We start from the raw sequence: 18,867 nt of genomic DNA on the forward strand, positions 1-18,867 counted from the left end.
GAAACACGTGTCCAGGGATGGCTAACGCAACACATACTGTTCTTTTTACACATCGTGGCATAGGCGTACCCGCCGTCGACACTACATTTACCACAGTCCTTTGGGGCAACTTGCTGGTGTGACGAGCAGTGTGCGACCAACTTTTGCATAATTTATTACGGCTCCCTTGAGCCAACGGGCTGACGAGCCTTGGATCTGCACCTGCGCGCCATGAGAGGTACTTGACCTGTTTTAATTACATTTTGGCAGTCCACACGGCACCCCTTCACACCGACCTGCTCCCTGCTGACGAGAGGCAACTACCTCGAAACACGTGTCCAGGGATGTCTAACGCAACACATACTGTTCTTTTTACACATCGTGGCATAGGCGTACCCGCCGTCGCCACTACATTTACCACAGTCCTTTGGGGCAACTTGCTGGTGTGACGAGCAGTGTGCGACCAACTTTTGCATAATTTATTACGGCTCCCTTGAGCCAACGGGCTGACGAGCCTTGGATCTGCACCTGCGCGCCATGAGAGGTACTTGACCTGTTTTAATTACATTTTGGCAGTCCACACGGCACCCCTTCACACTGACCTGCTCCCTGCTGACGAGAGGCAACTACCTCGAAACACGTGTCCAGGGATGGCTAACGCAACACATACTGTTCTTTTTACACATCGTGGCATAGGCGTACCCGCCGTCACCACTACATTTACCACAGTCCTTTGGGGCAACTTGCTGGTGTGACGAGCAGTGTGCGACCAACTTTTGCATAATTTATTACGGCTCCCTTGAGCCAACGGGCTGACGAGCCTTGGATCTGCACCTGCGCGCCATGAGAGGTACTTGACCTGTTTTAATTACATTTTGGCAGTCCACACGGCACCCCTTCACACTGACCTGCTCCCTGCTGACGAGAGGCAACTACCTCGAAACACGTGTCCAGGGATGGCTAACGCAACACATACTGTTCTTTTTACACATCGTGGCATAGGCGTACCCGCCGTCGCCACTACATTTACCACAGTCCTTTGGGGCAACTTGCTGGTGTGACGAGCAGTGTGCGACCAACTTTTGCATAATTTATTACGGCTCCCTTGAGCCAACGGGCTGACGAGCCTTGGATCTGCACCTGCGCGCCATGAGAGGTACTTGACCTGTTTTAATTACATTTTGGCAGTCCACACGGCACCCCTTCACACTGACCTGCTCCCTGCTGACGAGAGGCAACTACCTCGAAACACGTGTCCAGGGATGGCTAATGCAACACATACTGTTCTTTTTACACATCGTGGCATAGGCGTACCCGCCGTCGCCACTACATTTACCACAGTCCTTTGGGGCAACTTGCTGGTGTGACGAGCAGTGTGCGACCAACTTTTGCATAATTTATTACGGCTCCCTTGAGCCAACGGGCTGACGAGCCTTGGCTCTGCACCTGCGCGCCATGAGAGGTACTTGACCTGTTTTAATTACATTTTGGCAGTCCACACGGCACCCCTTCACACTGACCTGCTCCCTGCTGACGAGAGGCAACTACCTCGAAACACGTGTCCAGGGATGGCTAACGCAACACATACTGTTCTTTTTACACATCGTGGCATAGGCGTACCCGCCGTCGCCACTACATTTACCACAGTCCTTAGGGGCAACTTGCTGGTGTGACGAGCAGTGTGCGACCAACTTTTGCATAATTTATTACGGCTCCCTTGAGCCAACGGGCTGACGAACCTTGGATCTGCACCCGCGCGCCATGAGAGGTACTTGACCTGTTTTAATTACATTTTGGCAGTCCACACGGCACCCCTTCACACTGACCTGCTCCCTGCTGACGAGAGGCAACTACCTCGAAACACGTGTCCAGGGATGGCTAACGCAACACATACTGTTCTTTTTACACATCGTGGCATAGGCGTACCCGCCGTCGCCACTACATTTACCACAGTCCTTTGGGGCAACTTGCTGGTGTGACGAGCAGTGTGCGACCAACTTTTGCATAATTTATTACGGCTCCCTTGAGCCAACGGGCTGACGAGCCTTGGATCTGCACCTGCGCGCCATGAGAGGTACTTGACCTGTTTTAATTACATTTTGGCAGTCCACACGGCACCCCTTCACACTGACCTGCTCCCTGCTGACGAGAGGCAACTACCTCGAAACACGTGTTCAGGGATGGCTAACGCAACACATACTGTTCTTTTTACACATCGTGGCATAGGCGTACCCGCCGTCGCCACTACATTTACCACAGTCCTTTGGGGCAACTTGCTGCTGTGACGAGCAGTGTGCGACCAACTTTTGCATAATTTATTACGGCTCCCTTGAGCCAACGGGCTGACGAGCCTTGGATCTGCACCTGCGCGCCATGAGAGGTACTTGACCTGTTTTAATTACATTTTGGCAGTCCACACGGCACCCCTTCACACTGACCTGCTCCCTGCTGACGAGAGGCAACTACCTCAAAACACGTGTCCAGGGATGGCTAACGCAACACATACTGTTCTTTTTACACATCGTGGCATAGGCGTACCCGCCGTCGCCACTACATTTACACATTCTTTTGGGGCAACTTGCTGGTGTGACGAGCAGTGTGCGACCAACTTTTGCATAATTTATTACGGCTCCCTTGAGCCAACGGGCTGACGAGCCTTGGATCTGCACCTGCGCGCCATGAGAGGTACTTGACCTGTTTTAATTACATTTTGGCAGTCCACACGGCACCCCTTCACACTGACCTGCTCCCTGCTGACGAGAGGCAACTAACTCGAAACACGTGTCCAGGGATGGTTAACGCAACACATACTGTTCTTTTTACACATCGTGGCATAGGCGTACCCGCCGTCGCCACTACATTTACCACAGTCCTTTGGGGCAACTTGCTGGTGTGACGAGCAGTGTGCGACCAACTTTTGCATAATTTATTACGGCTCCCTTGAGCCAACGGGCTGACGAGCCTTGGATCTGCACCTGCGCGCCATGAGAGGTACTTGACCTGTTTTAATTACATTTTGGCAGTCCACACGGCACCCCTTCACACTGACCTGCTCCCTGCTGATGAGAGGCAACTACCTCGAAACACGTGTCCAGGGATGGCTAACGCAACACATACTGTTCTTTTTACACATCGTGGCATAGGCGTACCCGCCGCCGCCACTACATTTACCACAGTCCTTTGGGGCAACTTGCTGGTGTGACGAGCAGTGTGCGGCCAACTTTTGCATAATTTATTACGGCTCCCTTGAGCCAACGGGCTGACGAGCCTTGGATCTGCACCTGCGCGCCATGAGAGGTACTTGACCTGTTTTAATTACATTTTGGCAGTCCACACGGCACCCCTTCACACTGACCTGCTCCCTGCTGACGAGAGGCAACTACCTCGAAACACGTGTCCAGGGATGGCTAACGCAACACATACTGTTCTTTTTACACATCGTGGCATAGGCGTACCCGCCGTCGCCACTACATTTACCACAGTCCTTTGGGGCAACTTGCTGGTGTGACGAGCAGTGTGCGACCAACTTTTGCATAATTTATTACGGCTCCCTTGAGCCAACGGGCTGACGAGCCTTGGATCTGCACCTGCGCGCCATGAGAGGTACTTGACCTGTTTTAATTACATTTTGGCAGTCCACACGGCACCCCTTCACACTGACCTGCTCCCTGCTGACGAGAGGCAACTACCTCGAAACACGTGTCCAGGGATGGCTAACGCAACACATACTGTTCTTTTTACACATCGTGGCATAGGCGTACCCGCCGTCGCCACTACATTTACCACAGTCCTTTGGGGCAACTTGCTGGTGTGACGAGCAGTGTGCGACCAACTTTTGCATAATTTATTACGGCTCCCTTGAGCCAACGGGCTGACGAGCCTTGGATCTGCACCTGCGCGCCATGAGAGGTACTTGACCTGTTTTAATTACATTTTGGCAGTCCACACGGCACCCCTTCACACTGACCTGCTCCCTGCTGACGAGAGGCAACTACCTCGAAACACGTGTCCAGGGATGGCTAACGCAACACATACTGTTCTTTTTACACATCGTGGCATAGGCGTACCCGCCGTCGCCACTACATTTACCACAGTCCTTTGGGGCAACTTGCTGGTGTGACGAGCAGTGTGCGACCAACTTTTGCATAATTTATTACGGCTCCCTTGAGCCAACGGGCTGACGAGCCTTGGATCTGCACCTGCGCGCCATGAGAGGTACTTGACCTGTTTTAATTACATTTTGGCAGACCACACGGCACCCCTTCACACTGACCTGCTCCATGCTGACGAGAGGCAACTACCTCGAAACACGTGTCCAGGGATGGCTAACGCAACACATACTGTTCTTTTTACACATCGTGGCATAGGCGTACCCGCCGTCGCCACTACATTTACCACAGTCCTTTGGGGCAACTTGCTGGTGTGACGAGCAGTGTGCGACCAACTTTTGCATAATTTATTACGGCTCCCTTGAGCCAACGGGCTGACGAGCCTTGGATCTGCACCTGCGCGCCATGAGAGGTACTTGACCTGTTTTAATTACATTTTTGGCAGACCACACGGCACCCCTTCACACTGACCTGCTCCCTGCTGACCAGAGGCAACTACCTCAAAACACGTGTCCAGAGATGGCTAACGCAACACATACTGTTCTTTTTACACATCGTGGCATAGGCGTACCCGCCATCGCCACTACATTTACCACAGTCCTTTGGGGCAACTTGCTGGTGTGACGAGCAGTGTGCGACCAACTTTTGCATAATTTATTACGGCTCCCTTGAGCCAACGGGCTGACGAGCCTTGGATCTGCACCTGCGCGCCATGAGAGGTACTTGACCTGTTTTAATTACATTTTGGCAGTCCACACGGCACCCCTTCACACTGACCTGCTCCCTGCTGACGAGAGGCAACTACCTCGAAACACGTGTCCAGGGATGGCTAACGCAACACATACTGTTCTTTTTACACATCGTGGCATAGGCGTACCCACCGTCGCCACTACATTTACCACAGTCCTTTGGGGCAACTTGCTGGTGTGACGAGCAGTGTGCGACCAACTTTTGCATAATTTATTACGGCTCCCTTGAGCCAACGGGCTGACGAGCCTTGGATCTGCACCTGCGCGCCATGAGAGGTACTTGACCTGTTTTAATTACATTTTGGCAGTCCACACGGCACCCCTTCACACTGACCTGCTCCCTGCTGACGAGAGGCAACTACCTCGAAACACGTGTCCAGGGATGGCTAACGCAACACATACTGTTCTTTTTACACATCGTGGCATAGGCGTACCCGCCGTCGCCACTACATTTACCACAGTCCTTTGGGGCAACTTGCTGGTGTGACGAGCAGTGTGCGACCAACTTTTGCATAATTTATTACGGCTCCCTTGAGCCAACGGGCTGACGAGCCTTGGATCTGCACCTGCGCGCCATGAGAGGTACTTGACCTGTTTTAATTACATTTTGGCAGTCCACACGGCACCCCTTCACACTGACCTGCTCCCTGCTGACGAGAGGCAACTACCTCGAAACACGTGTCCAGGGATGGCTAACGCAACACATACTGTTCTTTTTACACATCGTGGCATAGGCGTACCCGCCGTCGCCACTACATTTACCACAGTCCTTTGGGGCAACTTGCTGGTGTGACGAGCAGTGTGCGACCAACTTTTGCATAATTTATTACGGCTCCCTTGAGCCAACGGGCTGACGAGCCTTGGATCTGCACCTGCGCGCCATGAGAGGTACTTGACCTGTTTTAATTACATTTTGGCAGTCCACACGGCACCCCTTCACACTGACCTGCTCCCTGCTGACGAGAGGCAACTACCTCGAAACACGTGTCCAGGGATGGCTAACGCAACACATACTGTTCTTTTTACACATCGTGGCATAGGCGTACCCGCCATCGCCACTACATTTACCACAGTCCTTTGGGGCAACTTGCTGGTGTGACGAGCAGTGTGCGACCAACTTTTGCATAATTTATTACGGCTCCCTTGAGCCAACGGGCTGACGAGCCTTGGATCTGCACCTGCGCGCCATGAGAGGTACTTGACCTGTTTTAATTACATTTTGGCAGTCCACACGGCACCCCTTCACACTGACCTGCTCCCTGCTGACGAGAGGCAACTACCTCGAAACACGTGTCCAGGGATGGCTAACGCAACACATACTGTTCTTTTTACACATCGTGGCATAGGCGTACCCGCCGTCGCCACTACATTTACCACAGTCCTTTGGGGCAACTTGCTGGTGTGACGAGCAGTGTGCGACCAACTTTTGCATAATTTATTACGGCTCCCTTGAGCCAACAGGCTGACGAGCCTTGGATCTGCACCTGCGCGCCATGAGAGGTACTTGACCTGTTTTAATTACATTTTGGCAGTCCACACGGCACCCCTTCACACTGACCTGCTCCCTGCTGACGAGAGGCAACTACCTCGAAACACGTGTCCAGGGATGGCTAACGCAACACATACTGTTCTTTTTACACATCGTGGCATAGGCGTACCCGCCGTCGCCACTACATTTACCACAGTCCTTTGGGGCAACTTGCTGGTGTGACGAGCAGTGTGCGACCAACTTTTGCATAATTTATTACGGCTCCCTTGAGCCAATGGGCTGACGAGCCTTGGATCTGCACCTGCGCGCCATGAGAGGTACTTGACCTGTTTTAATTACATTTGGCAGTCCACACGGCACCCCTTCACACTGACCTGCTCCCTGCTGACGAGAGGCAACTACCTCAAAACACGTGTCCAGGGATGCCTAACGCAACACATACTGTTCTTTTTACACATCGTGGCATAGGCGTACCCGCCGTCGCCACTACATTTACCACAGTCCTTTGGGGCAACTTGCTGGTGTGACGAGCAGTGTGCGACCAACTTTTGCATAATTTATTACGGCTCCCTTGAGCCAACGGGCTGACGAGCCTTGGATCTGCACCTGCGCGCCATGAGAGGTACTTGACCTGTTTTAATTACATTTTGGCAGTCCACACGGCACCCCTTCACACTGACCTGCTCCCTGCTGACGAGAGGCAACTACCTCGAAACACGTGTCCAGGGATGGCTAACGCAACACATACTGTTCTTTTTACACATCGTGGCATAGGCGTACCCGCCGTCGCCACTACATTTATTTATTTATTTCATGTGACTTGTATAGCGCACTATAACCCAGGGGTCTCTAAGCGCTTTGTTAGGATCAGCTACACAATAAAAAGATGCATCAAATTAAAAATTTAGCGGCCACCCCACGCTTGCTGGAAAAGCACAGTTTTTAATTGCTTGCGGAAGGGCATTAGTTTCTTTTCATTGCGGAGTTTCAGCGGTAGTTTATTCCACATAGCTGGCAAAGTATGTGAAAAAGCGCGCCCACCCACAGTGGTCAGTCTACAGCGTGGCTGAACCAGATATATGGAATCAGCAGATCTAAGCACCCTCCCTGGTTTGTAAAGGGACAGGCGAGATTTCAGATAGGTGGGTGCTCTGCCATGAAGCGCTTTGTGTACAATGCAGAGCCCCTTGAACATTAGCCTCTGCCTGACTGGCAACCAATGGAGTTCCCGCAGGAGGGGGGATGCCTGGGTACTCCTCGACTTCTTAAAAATGAGCCTGGCAGCATCGTTCATGACCGTCTGCATTCTGTTTAAAAGGCCCTGTGGGAGGCCTATATACAATGAATTGCCATAGTCCAACCTAGCCAAAATCATTGCAGAGACCGCGCTCCTGAGGGTGGAAAAAGAGAGCAGCGGGGAAACTTTCCTGAGTTGGCGAAGGAGGCCGACGCAACAGCCCACCACAGCTGTGACTTGCTTTTTCATGGACAGCTTGCTGTCCACCTGGATGCCCAGGCTCTTAACCACCTCAGCCGGTTCTGGGGGCGTGCCCAACTCCCCAGGCCAGAAACGGTCACACCAAGGGTTGCCAGCGATGGTAATCGGCAACACCTCGGTTTTGTCCGGATTGATTTTTAGGGAGTTGCCGGACATCCAGTTAGCTGTACTTCTCAGGATATTTTGCAATCTGGTAAAAGCATTCTGGCTATCCTCCAGCTGGATGATAATCTGGGTGTCGTCTGCGTAGTTATATACCTGACAGTCCATTTGATTAAGCATTCGAATCAAAGGCTGTAGGTATATGTTGAACAATAGGGGTGACAGAGCGGACCCTTGTGGGACTCCGCAAGTGATCGAGGTTGCGGTAGAGAGCATGTCACCTAATTGCACTTTCTGCACCCTCCCTTGAAGGAAGGATGTGAACCATGCCAGTGCTATGCCCTGAATGCCGAAGTCCCTCATCCGCGACAGTAGTTGTTCATGACACACGGTATCAAATGCCGCGGAGAGGTCCAACAGCACCAGGGCCCCCGGGATTTTCTTGTCCGCTCTGTTCCTAAGTTCGTCTACGATTGACAACATAACCAGCTCCGTGCTGTGATTCGCACGGAAGCCTGCTTGATTCGGCTCTAGCAGCGTGTTGCTTTCCAGATGTTCTGAAAGGGTGATAAGGACATGCTGCTCCAGGACCTTCGCCAGGAATGGTAACTGGGAAATTGGTCTGAAGTTCTTCAGGCATTTTGCGTCTGCCCCCGGTTTTTTTAGCAAGGGAATCAGACGGGCTTCCTTGAAGGCAGATGGCACTTGACCAGTTTGTAGAGAGAGGTTCAAGAGACTCAGCACATCGTCCTCAATGCCCGGGAGTGCGAGTTTGAAGACTTCAGGTGGACATGGATCCGCCCTAGAGCCGGACTTGACCCGTCCCGAGAGGGAAACTAAGCTCTCCTTTGTAATCAAGGATAGATTAGAGAGCGGAATTGTAATTGGTGGTATGGCTGGGATATCTACCGGTGGACAGTCAATTTGCGGGGTTGCCGTAATTTCAGTGACCAAATCAATAACTTTGTTGGTGAAGAAGTCCTGGAACTTCTGACAGTCCTCCTGACTAAAATCCGGGGGCTGTTCCTTGTGGCTGTTCCTTGTTCTTCCTGAGCTCCGTGAGGACTCGGAAGACTTCTTTCTGAGGGTTCGTGGCCGTAGAGATCCTCACCTCGTACCACAGTCCTTTGGGGCAACTTGCTGGTGTGACGAGCAGTGTGCGACCAACTTTTGCATAATTTATTACGGCTCCCTTGAGCCAACGGGCTGACGAGCCTTGGATCTGCACCTGCGCGCCATGAGAGGTACTTGACCTGTTTTAATTACATTTTGGCAGTCCACACGGCACCCCTTCACACTGACCTGCTCCCTGCTGACGAGAGGCAACTACCTCGAAACACGTGTCCAGGGATGGCTAACGCAACACATACTGTTCTTTTTACACATCGTGGCATAGGCGTACCCGCCGTCGCCACTACATTTACCACAGTCCTTTGGGGCAACTTGCTGGTGTGACGAGCAGTGTGCGACCAACTTTTGCATAATTTATTACGGCTCCCTTGAGCCAACGGGCTGACGAGCCTTGGATCTGCACCTGCGCGCCATGAGAGGTACTTGACCTGTTTTAATTACATTTTGGCAGTCCACACGGCACCCCTTCACACTGACCTGCTCCCTGCTGACGAGAGGCAACTACCTCGAAACACGTGTCCAGGGATGGCTAACGCAACACATACTGTTCTTTTTACACATCGTGGCATAGGCGTACCCACCGTCGCCACTACATTTACCACAGTCCTTTGGGGCAACTTGCTGGTGTGACGAGCAGTGTGCGACCAACTTTTGCATAATTTATTACAGCTCCCTTGAGCCAACGGGCTGACGAGCCTTGGATCTGCACCTGCGCGCCATGAGAGGTACTTGACCTGTTTTAATTACATTTTGGCAGTCCACACGGCACCCCTTCACACTGACCTGCTCCCTGCTGACGAGAGGCAACTACCTCGAAACACGTGTCCAGGGATGGCTAACGCAACACATACTGTTCTTTTTACACATCGTGGCATAGGCGTACCCGCCGTCGCCACTACATTTACCACAGTCCTTTGGGGCAACTTGCTGGTGTGACGAGCAGTGTGCGACCAACTTTTGCATAATTTATTACGGCTCCCTTGAGCCAACGGGCTGACGAGCCTTGGATCTGCACCTGCGCGCCATGAGAGGTACTTGACCTGTTTTAATTACATTTTGGCAGTCCACACGGCACCCCTTCACACTGACCTGCTCCCTGCTGACGAGAGGCAACTACCTCGAAACACGTGTCCAGGGATGGCTAACGCAACACATACTGTTCTTTTTACACATCGTGGCATAGGCGTACCCGCCGTTGCCACTACATTTACCACAGTCCTTTGGGGCAACTTGCTGGTGTGACGAGCAGTGTGCGACCAACTTTTGCATAATTTATTACGGCTCCCTTGAGCCAACGGGCTGACGAGCCTTGGATCTGCACCTGCGCGCCATGAGAGGTACTTGACCTGTTTTAATTTCATTTTGGCAGTCCACACGGCACCCCTTCACACTGACCTGCTCCCTGCTGACGAGAGGCAACTACCTCGAAACACGTGTCCAGGGATGGCTAACGCAACACATACTGTTCTTTTTACACATCGTGGCATAGGCGTACCCGCCGTCGCCACTACATTTACCACAGTCCTTTGGGGCAACTTGCTGGTGTGACGAGCAGTGTGCGACCAACTTTTGCATAATTTATTACGGCTCCCTTGAGCCAACGGGCTGACGAGCCTTGGATCTGCACCTGCGCGCCATGAGAGGTACTTGACCTGTTTTAATTACATTTTGGCAGTCCACACGGCACCCCTTCACACTGACCTGCTCCCTGCTGACGAGAGGCAACTACCTCGAAACACGTGTCCAGGGATGGCTAACGCAACACATACTGTTCTTTTTACACATTGTGGCATAGGCGTACCCGCCGTCGCCACTACATTTACCACAGTCCTTTGGGGCAACTTGCTGGTGTGACGAGCAGTGTGCGACCAACTTTTGCATAATTTATTACGGCTCCCTTGAGCCAACGGGCTGACGAGCCTTGGATCTGCACCTGCGCGCCATGAGAGGTACTTGACCTGTTTTAATTACATTTTGGCAGTCCACACGGCACCCCTTCACACTGACCTGCTCCCTGCTGACGAGAGGCAACTACCTCGAAACACGTGTCCAGGGATGGCTAACGCAACACATACTGTTCTTTTTACACATCGTGGCATAGGCGTACCCGCCGTTGCCACTACATTTACCACAGTCCTTTGGGGCAACTTGCTGGTGTGACGAGCAGTGTGCGACCAACTTTTGCATAATTTATTACGGCTCCCTTGAGCCAACGGACTGACGAGCCTTGGATCTGCACCTGCGCGCCATGAGAGGTACTTGACCTGTTTTAATTTCATTTTGGCAGTCCACACGGCACCCCTTCACACTGACCTGCTCCCTGCTGACGAGAGGCAACTACCTCGAAACACGTGTCCAGGGATGGCTAACGCAACACATACTGTTCTTTTTACACATCGTGGCATAGGCGTACCCGCCGTCGCCACTACATTTACCACAGTCCTTTGGGGCAACTTGCTGGTGTGACGAGCAGTGTGCGACCAACTTTTGCATAATTTATTACGGCTCCCTTGAGCCAACGGGCTGACGAGCCTTGGATCTGCACCTGCGCGCCATGAGAGGTACTTGACCTGTTTTAATTACATTTTGGCAGTCCACACGGCACCCCTTCACACTGACCTGCTCCCTGCTGACGAGAGGCAACTACCTCGAAACACGTGTCCAGGGATGGCTAACGCAACACATACTGTTCTTTTTACACATCGTGGCATAGGCGTACCCGCCGTCGCCACTACATTTACCACAGTCCTTTGGGGCAACTTGCTGGTGTGACGAGCAGTGTGCGACCAACTTTTGCATAATTTATTACGGCTCCCTTGAGCCAACGGGCTGACGAGCCTTGGATCTGCACCTGCGCGCCATGAGAGGTACTTGACCTGTTTTAATTACATTTTGGCAGTCCACACGGCACCCCTTCACACTGACCTGCTCCCTGCTGACGAGAGGCAACTACCTCGAAACACGTGTCCAGGGATGGCTAACGCAACACATACTGTTCTTTTTACACATCGTGGCATAGGCGTACCCACCGTCGCCACTACATTTACCACAGTCCTTTGGGGCAACTTGCTGGTGTGACGAGCAGTGTGCGACCAACTTTTGCATAAGTGATTCTATGATTGGTTGGTTTGGTTTACCTGTCAGACCCTAGTACAGTGCACCAGGAGTGCCCAGGGCTGGTAATCCAAATTCTGCTGGTGGGCCTGCAGCACTGGTTGTGCCACCCACAGAAGCAGCCTGTAAAAGTGTGTCTAAGGTCTGCCATTGCAGAGCCTGCGTGCAGTCTGGTACTGTCATGCTGACTGGGCAAGTGCACCCACTTGCAAGTCCCTAAACCTTCCCTTTTCTTCATATCAGACACCCCTATGGTAGGCCCAAAGGCAGGGTCAAGGAAGGATATGCCCTGGTGTGTGTGGCATGTTCTAACAGTGAATTACAGCCATTTTCGTTTTCCACTATTGTTCTCCATAGGCCAGAATGGGCACTTTGGTTATTACATCTTATAATCCTAACTGACTCAGGGAACATGGTAGAAATTCGAATTTAGTACGCCTGAACTCAGAATGATAAAATACATCTTTTAGTGAAGTTGGTTTTAACATTCTGTGTTTGAAAATACCACTTTTAGAAAGTAGATATTTTCTTGTCTAACCATTCAAACCTGCCTCTGCTAGGCTGTGTATTCCTTGTCTGGAGTTGGAGTGACAGGGCTGGGGAATTCCAGGAGACAGGGTGAGGCAGCCCAGTGGTGAATAGAGAGATCTGAATCTAGATGGGAGGGAGGAGTTGCACCTGGGACCTGAATAGGGCTGTGCCGTCCCTTCACAATGCTGGCTCCACCTCCTGTGGTGCGTCTGATGTCTCTGCCCTGCACTCTGAAAGGAAAGAAGGAGTCATGTAAACAAAGTGCTCCAGAACTGGTTTGGACTAGGCAAAGGCCCCTCTGCTCTCAGAGGACAAAGGATTTTGGGGTATAAGTATTGGGACCCTGATCCCAAGAATTTAGATCACTTTGGGAAACAAGAAGAAACCTCTGCTGAGGAGAGGAACCAAGAAGAAACTGAGGAGAGACTGTCCCTGAACCTGGGGGATTGGCCTGCAGTGGTTGTCTACTGCCAAAGAGAGGAGAAAGGGACTTTGTGTGTACTTTTGCTCAACTTGTAAGGATCTCCAAGGGCTTGGAAAAGAGCTTGCCTCCTGCTGAAGTCTCAGGGACAACAGACTTCAACCACCAGCTCCCCAGAATTCTGTGGAAGTGCCTGCTGCTGTTTTGGGGCCTTCTGAGGGACTGCGTGTCGCAAGGAGCTGGAAGCGTGGCTCAAGGAGAAGAATCATGTCGCAGTCACAGCCGCTGCCGTCGCATCACTGAACAAGGGTGTCACCACTGTAACTGTTGCATTGCACCACATCACGAGAAGCGCCCCACAACACCGAAGAAGCGTGTCGCCATCGCAGCCATCGTAGCTGACACATTGCACAGCATCAAGAGAAGAGTCTCGCATCGAGGAAGAAGCGTGTCGCCGTCGCAGCCGCTGCCTTCGCATCTTGAATGACGCCGTTGTACCTGTCGCATTGCACCGCATTAAGAAAAGCACCTCGCATCCACGGAGAAGCGTGCCGATGTCGGTGCTGCAGCCGTCGCATCTCTGAACAAGGGTGTTGCCGCTGTAACTATTGCATCGAGCGGAAGCATCTCACATCGCTGGAGAAGAGTGTCACCACCAAAGCCGCTGTCGTAACATCACTGTACAAGGGTGCCACCGCTGTAGCTGACGCATCGAGCAGAGATCGCTCGCAACATCGGAAAAGCGAGCCGCATCAGGAAGATCTTCACATTTTTATTTCTTTGCACCAAACTCACTCCACTCACATACCACTCACATCTTTCGATCTTTGACAATACTTTAGTGATGTGTGTTCGTCTCGTAAGCATCCATGCTGGGAGCATTTGTGATAAAACTTTACATAAATTCCTTTATGGTTCTATTTCGCTATGTATATATGGGATCATTGCTATCTGCTTTGTTCCTCCACTTGATGTATGTTTTTGGTACATAACACTGCTTATATTTGAAGTGGTTTTTGTGATAAGATTGTTGAGGTATTATACAATCATCTACCTCACTGTGAATTGAATATATTGTAATGACTCTACTTAAAATTAGGTTGAGGGTATCACCAGCCTGTTATTCTCTGTAAATAGGATTAATTATTGTGGTGTTGTGTTTTTTGTATGGAATATTTATTTTTTATATATCCACTTTTCCAGACTTGAAAAAGTCTGTGTACAGACGAAACACGTGTCGGCTAGATCGTGTGCTGGGAATTCTTTTGAAATTAATAAAGGCGAGAATCTGCGAAATTGACTTGGTTTGGACTTTCTATTGGATATGAAAACTATTGATTGACCTTTTCAGATTCATATGTACCAATAAGTACATGTTCTTTGTGTATCAACTCATACTAATGTTGGACTGATCAATTAATATAAGGGTGTGCGGTTTAGGCTTTTTTTTGAGTTCTGAAAGATTGATCACCAGCCTGGCGGTATACACCGACCAAAACCAGCTAGAGATCAATCTGAAGAAAACAAAAGTATTCCCCTCAAATCGGCATATCTCCAACCAGGGCAAACGTCTACTTCAAGGGTTATAGATAGAAGGAACAACCACTTACACCTATCTTGGTGTTAAGCTGGATTCAAGGGCCTCCTACATGCCTCAAAAGGAGGTTATTTGAGATAAATCAATTGCCCTAAACTTTGCCTTTTCAACACTAGCGAAAAGTCTATGGGGACATAACCTCATGTCTCTTATTGAGGAGAGCAAGTTGAAACTGATTCTGACTTTATCGTATGGAGGCAAGATAATACTTGGTCTTGATGCAAACCTCTAGGATTTGCTCATAACCCAGACCTAAAAATTGCACTTTTAACTGCCAAGGTTAGACACCAGTGTTCCCTCGTACCACCTCTTTCACCCCGAGCACGCACTGTCCTATATGAAGCGCGCACATAGCCGATCCCTCGAGCAGCTTGCAGCAGGGGCATAACTCACTCAGCTCGATCTGGGCTGTCAAACGTAACACTCACTCTGCGACATTCCGGCGCGGCACATTCAAATTCACTAGCACCGATGTGACAATCAATTAAGCAGCCTATTATGATGCCTAACGACGCTCATCAGTCATCCACGCAAAGACCACCCACTCAGCTGTCCATCTCCTAAACGTAGCACATCCACCATTGCGACCTTTCAGAATGGAGACTGCCCCGCAGAAATGTTTGAATCTCCGCTGACCATACAATAAAAGTAACAAGTCAATGGTCTTTTAAAGACCTGTGAAGTATTCTGGTGCGGCTGGCAGCTGAAAAACTGCCTGTGCCCGGGAAGCTGTCTCAGCCCGGGCTGACACACTCGACGGGGGAGGTGGTGGTGGTGGTGGGGGGCAGAGGGAGGTACCAGATGGAGCCTTTCCGTGCGATAAATGATACATATTTACATAGCAACTGATGTATGTGTTTGGGTAAACTACTAAAGAAAAAAGGATAAAGTTACAGGGGGAGAAGGACTGAAGTGAGAAAAGCATTTCGTAAATAAAGGAAAGTGAAATGGAGGAGAAGCAAGAGTATTGATGAAAAGTCGAATGTGAATTAACCAATAAGAAACTATAAAATCAAAGAAAAACGAAGAGGTGATTTGTAGTTAATTACACCCAGTGTAGCCTTTTACTAGCAGATTTGATAGGGGTGGGAAAGAGATGGGAGGAACAACTTCTATTGTGTCTATGGACCACTATGCAAACCCAAAGGCTGTTCGTAGCGCTCACTATTGTGACCAACCGTCCGTAAATTTCACGGACCATCCGTAAATTGGACCTCACGTCCGTTGTCCGTGGGGATCCCTTTTATGGATGCCTTTTGTCCATAATTTTGGGCCTTTTAGGGAACAGAGCTGTTCCCTTGTGAAAGGCCTCCACCCCTGATGTGTCCGCTTCGCACTCCTCTGAGTCAAGAGCAGCCCCACCCGCCCATTGTCATTCCGTGTGGGGCTGATTGCCACATACAGAATGACAATGGGTAAGTCTGGGCTGGCACAGCATGTGATGGCCTCCTCCAGCCTCAGTCCAGGGCAGGGCATTCTGTCCCATAGAAGTGCAAAAACGCCCATGCTGCTGCTAGGTGAGAATCCAGTTAACCAAAGGAAGGCGGTGAAAAGTTCAAATTAAAGGATTATAGTTCTCTCAAAGTCTCATCGTTTTAGAACTGACGCATTTTCAAAATTATATTCAAGGAAGCCATGGTTGCTGCTGTATTATTTTATGCAACTAACAACCATTGACAAAGCCAATAGTTCTGGCTTGCTGTAGGTGTAACGTTACTTGTTCTAGGTGTAACGTTACTTGTTGTATTATATATCTGGATGCAATGACAGAAGCAACAAAAAATACCAGTCGGGCGGCACATTATACTAAGCACAGATTTTTAGCTTATGTGTTTTAAGCCACACCTTAATTACATCAAACATCCTTTTGGCGAGACGCCCCTCGTTTTTTCATCCCACTTAAAGCTCTGGAAATAACACCATGTCACAGTCGCCCCACGTCCAGGCACTGTGCATCATGCATGACTTATGCCTTCCACTTTTTCAGATTACCTATGTGCAGGGGCATAGTGAACCCTGCCCCACCCCACCCCTTGCTTTAGGAACTACAGTGAGGGTGGAGTTCTTGATGGGACTCTTCTGTCTGCAACTCTGCAGACAAAGGATCAGCTCATAATTAATGTGAAAAGGTGAGTGACTGAGTAAGTAAGTGAAGGGATGGGTGGATGGGTGGATGAGTGAAATGATGGATGGATGAGTGAAAGGGTGGATGAAGGATGAGAGAATGAGAGAATGGGTGAATTGATGAGTGAAATGATGGATTGATCAATGAATTGATAAGTGAAAGGGTGGATTGATGAATTGATAAGTGAAAGGGTGAATGGATGGACGGATGAGTGAAAGGGTGGATGTAAGGGCTTGTAGATGGGCAAAAGGATGGATATATGAGTGAAAGGGTGGATGGATGAGAGAAAGGATGGATGAGTGAGGTTCAATGGACGGATTCATGAGTGGATGAGTAGATGGATGGGTGGGTGGATGGAAGGATGGATGGCTAAGTGAAAGGGGAATTGAGAGAGAAAGGAAAAATGGGTAAATGGATGACTGAACGGGGGAATGGGTGGAAGGATGAGTGACTGGGTGGATGAATGAGTAAGTGAAAGGATGGCTGGATAGGTGAATGGATGGGTGGAAGAGTGGATGGATGAGTGTACGGATGAATAGGGTGAAAGGGTGGATGGATGGATTGGATAATGGATGGATGAGTAAAAGGGTGGATGGAGGGATGGATGAGTGAAATGATGGATGGAAGGATACGTGATGGATAGGTTTGTAAATGGTTGAATATGGACATGGATGGGCACACAGATGGAAGGACAAAATGAATGGTGAAAGACTGAATGATGGATGAAAGTATGATTACACATTGTAAGCCTCATTATCTTAAGCAACATTTCCTATACATTGACTTTAACATTTATATGAGTGATTGTCTCTATATAATATGTGTGTGTTGTAACGCACTCCAACACTCTACCCCACATACTTGGGATGAGTAGCACTATAGAAGAAATTAAATACACACGAGAGAGGCTCTATGTGAAGATGAGGGGCGCCATTGGAGGGTGGTAGCAAGGCCGGATCGGCAGGACCAGGCATCAGGCGTTTTCTCTAAGAGCTGGAAAGGTGGGGGCGGTTTTGTTACCACAAAAAGACCTGCACATTTGCTTAAAGCTGCGCGCATACTGAAAAACCATGAAGTGCACAATTGTCTCAACCTAATATAAACTTACTTTCACTTGCACTTTAGTAGTTGTCTAGTTACTTACTTATATACTATTGCGCAACCTCCTCTGATGTGTCTGTAAAACTTACCTTTTACCTGAATTTTGACCTCCTGTCCTGAATTTTTGTCCTGAATTTTGACCCTTTGTCCTGAATTTTTACACTCACTGTCCTGAATTTGCACCCATGCCAGTTGGTCACCCTAACAGAAACTTAAGCATGGTCTGGTGGAAAGTCAAGCACTGGACACTGCCAAAGTTCATGTGAACCTGTTTCAGTCGCACAGTCAGACACAAAGTCGGCACCCAGAACCCTTGATAATTCCTCACCGTCCAGAATATTCTGGTCATTTACATAGGTTCAGTCTGACAAATACTTGACCAGCTGCACACAACAGGGAAATTAAACAAAACAAATTAGATCATGTCCCGTCTTCTGGTGAAGTTGGATTATTGTGGCGCCCAACTACATCTTTGAAGTCCTTTCGACATACACATGGTAAATGCCTTCAGAAGAAAAAGAGACCACCAGCTTAAATTTGATTTAAAATCAAAAGCTCGTGGGAGGGATCCAAGTTGACACAGTGAGCATGCACCTTGGAGCATTGACATCAACAGCCCCCCAGTGCACCACCCCTTACCTCGGGTTAGTTCAAAGCAGAACAAAAGCAAGCACACAGCTGTTTCTTTATTAGCGTTTACTTGTCTTGAAGTTCCAGCTTAGTCTGGGAGACCGAGGACGCCAGCAATACGGAGGCCAGAGTCAGACTGGCAGCATTGTGAGTGCAGCGATTTCTGGCTCCTCACATGCTCCCAGCCTCGCTCACTGCCCACAATCGCCATTTCAGATTCTGGCTACACCCCTTCTTCTCCTCCTCACCCCAGCTCCTCTGCTTTCCTCAAAGGCACTGGTGGTGTATAGT

This window comes from Triturus cristatus, chromosome 5_1, assembly GCF_964204655.1.
Source record: "Triturus cristatus chromosome 5_1, aTriCri1.1, whole genome shotgun sequence".
Lineage (NCBI taxonomy): Eukaryota > Metazoa > Chordata > Amphibia > Caudata > Salamandridae > Triturus > Triturus cristatus.